The sequence below is a fragment of the Seriola lalandi genome, unplaced genomic scaffold, assembly GCF_002814215.2.
Source record: "Seriola lalandi dorsalis isolate HSWRI2012SDOR001 ecotype SW California unplaced genomic scaffold, Sedor1 jcf7180002050785, whole genome shotgun sequence".
In the NCBI taxonomy this organism is placed as follows: Eukaryota; Metazoa; Chordata; class Actinopteri; order Carangiformes; family Carangidae; genus Seriola; species Seriola lalandi.
The window spans coordinates 46,710-49,997 of NW_019521338.1; the positions used below are offsets into that span (position 1 = coordinate 46,710).

At 42.4% G+C, this 3,288-nt stretch overlaps 1 long non-coding RNA gene across 1 annotated transcript in view; it reads left to right on the top strand.

The window, feature by feature from the left end:
• The window catches only part of LOC111649437 (uncharacterized), a 2,743-nt gene extending 429 nt beyond the window's left edge, over positions 1 to 2,314 (top strand). Inside the window, exons 2-4 of the long non-coding RNA XR_002760290.2 lie at positions 111 to 166; positions 1,046 to 1,092; positions 1,242 to 2,314. This is a non-coding gene — a long non-coding RNA (uncharacterized LOC111649437). The remainder of the gene's footprint in view (positions 1 to 110; positions 167 to 1,045; positions 1,093 to 1,241) is intronic.
• Positions 2,315 to 3,288: the final 974 nt, after the last annotated feature.

Consider the following 3,288-nt stretch of genomic DNA (forward strand, 5'->3'; position numbering starts at 1 on the left):
TTGTAGGGTATTTATTTTCATGTGATGTATTAGAGTTGTTCTTGTGTTTGTTTTTCACTTGTATTGCAAGACTGATGATTTTCTTTTTTTTATGATTATTTTTTGATCAGCCAGAGAGGAAGAAGATGAGACTGAAGGAGGACGCTGCTGAAAACTCACCATGAAGGTACAGGACACTTGAATTATTATAAATGTGTGTACAGAAGCTTCACATGGTTTGTGGGAGTTTTTGTGTTGGTCAGAGATTACAACCAGGAGCCCGAGCTGAAGGTTGTTTTCCACCTCAAAATTATGATCCGAGCAAATATGATGTGAAGTTTCCCACGAGCTCTAGTGACTCATTAATGATACTCAGTGTTCGCATCGAGGGGTGTGTGTGTCTCTGTAGTTCCATCCTTCAGCTTTCAGGCTGCACCTATAACAGTGGAGCTTTTTGATCGGAGGCCAGACTTGACAATGTGAAAATACCTGGGGGCCACGCCGTGTGAGCAGCCTCTGCAGGGAGAGTGTTTCACCCGTTCACTGCGGGACAGTCTCTGGTATGAATCTCCTTCATCACAGCGACGGTCTTTTGGCAAATGAGACAAACACAACAGTTTTCACATTTTCCCATGACTCCTGCCGCACAGCAGGTGTCTGGTGTTTACAGTCTGTTTTTGGAAGCATGGTGCTGCCATCGTGAAGTGAGCGGGAAAAACACAAAGTGAACTTGCTTCGTTAACCAATGTGTAACTGTGCGATGAGCCACATATAGTATATTTGGACATGTCTGCTCTAAAACTCTTACTACTCTGAAAAGTAGATGCTTCATGTGCTTTTATTGCGAGTGGAGTTCAGTAAAGTTGGAGAAGGTTTTCTTCTTGAAGGCGACACTGCACAGGTTCTATCATTTTCTAAAGGTAGAGCTGAACAGTGAATTCACTGCACTGTAGTTGAGGCTTTGTTCAAAGTTTGATTGCATTTCTCTGTGTGTGTTTTCTGATGCACAGTCGTCATTTAGTTTTCCTCAGTTACAGCAGTTATGTTCTGCTTTCACACATTTCAGGTTCAAGATCTCATTTTTTCAAAACTCTGCACACAAATCCAGAAATGGTGAGCGCCACATATCTGCTGCAAGATGAAACTGCATTGAAAATATCATTAACAGATGATAATAATAATAATAATAATAATAACACATCTCAAAATCAAGCATTTGCACCTTTTTCATTATAGTAAATGTTTTCTTCTGCTCTCCACAGGCTGCAGTTTACATTCCCATACAGAGCTGTAAAGTGCCAGTTCACTAAACACCAATGAATCTCTTTCTAACGTCAGTCCGGTTTAATGAAAACATTCGGTGAAGCGACGGACTGACTTCTCATGTTGGGACTGGTGAGGAGGGTCGGACGGTCTGAGAGGCTTCGGCTCGGTGGTTCGTGTTGAGACGTGTGACGAGGTTCTGAGTGTGGGACAGCAGGTGGCGCTCTAACACAGCGCAGGGTGAAGTGACGGTCTGTCCTCGGGTTCACGTCTCATTAGGAGGATCATTTTTATTTTTGTTCCACATGTTTTATTAATAACTAGAGATGGGAGCATGTGCTCAGCTGTGGCTCTGATAATTTATTGAAATAAAATGTGACGGTTTTCATCTCGTCACCTTTTTCATGTGACTGCAACAGAAAGAAAAAGGTCTTCTCTTCCTCTTTCCTTTGTTGCCTCCCCTCGTATTTTCTCCTCACATCTTCACTTCTTCTCTCACCCTCTCTGCCTGTCCTCCTCTGTTTCTTCAAGGCTCAGTTGTTGCTTTCCTCCTCGTCTTCCTCTTCTCTCAGTCTAATGATGCAGCAGAAAGAGCAGCGCTGGTTTGATCCAGCAGGAAAATATGACGTTCACACTGGATGTGTTATTGATTGTTGCTGTTTCTCCTTCTCTTTCCTCTTTTCTTTCATCTCAAAGAAGAACTCTCCTTTGGCCTTTAACTGGGATGTTACACTCTACATTTATTATTTCTATTTTCTTCTACTTTATATTTCCACTTCTCTACATGTCAGAGGGAAATATTGTCATTTTTATTCCTGGCGACTTTTCAGATTAAGACTGAACATATAATCACCTTTATAAAATACAGTGCCTCGTCCAGATGAGTGGTTACCACTAATTTCCCCTTGAAATTGTTTCATTGAAATTTGCAATATTGATCCTTTATAGTTATATCGTTGGTGTTAAATGCATATTCTATTTTACTATTTATTTATTTATTTATATGCTGCCAAACTTAATTGCTGTGTTGTTAATGCAGTGACAATAAAGAATCTGTCTATTTAAATAAATGTTTGAGGCCAAAATTGTTTAAAATTATTCAAATCATCCACAAAAAAAGAGATGATATAAAAAAGTAAAAAAAAAGCCCAAAGAGCTCAGATCTTGTGCAGCAGAACAGAAACATCACACACTAACTGATGAAGGTTCTGCTCTAAAGACCAATAAAACTAAACAACTGTTGTTTTATTGTTCAGTGTTTACATCCTCATTAATCAGCTGACCCCTCAGGTGTCTCCTGCTCCGGCTGCAACAGTAAAATGTTCATGTTCAAACGATGCATCAGCATCTGATAACATCTTATTCTTTATGTTTATTCAGATCCTCGTTAGCTTCCGCTAATCTGTCATACACAAACAAACAAACAAACAAACAAGCAATCACTGCTGCTGCTGCTGCTGCTGCTGATGAGGATGATGATGATGAGTCTTCATTTTTTTCACTCTTCAGTTGAATGTCATATTAGACTAAATAAACAAGTCAATATGTTCTTTAAAAATCGATGAAAGGATTGTTTGATAGTTAAAAAGCTCCAATTGTGTCGTTTCCTTTTGTCTATTCTATTCTTTTCTATTCTATCCTGTTCTCTTCTACTCTACTCCGTTCTATTCCGTTCTGTTCCGTTCCGTTCCTCCTCGGTACTTTGCTGGGGTAGTTGTGGGTGTCGGCAGGTGGAGCTGCACTCTCTCCCAGTCAACCCTTCAGGAGGGTCCAGGACTCCCTCAGCGAAACGCACAGATTCGCAGACACGCGCGCGCGCACGCACACGCGTACGGCTTGTCAGGCGTGTCAGAGGAGCGCTCGAGCTTCTGTGAGTTGAGAGAGAGAGAGGGAGGGAGCGCGCGCTCCGCGGTGAGCGGGACCGGACAGACTTGAGAGCGGTGTGAGTTGGAGCAGGTTGGCCGCTTGTTTCCTTCCCGCTCCCGGAGGATCATGGTCCTCTGACAGCGGCCGGGCTGCGGGGCGCCGCCGGCTCCTCCTGACCGC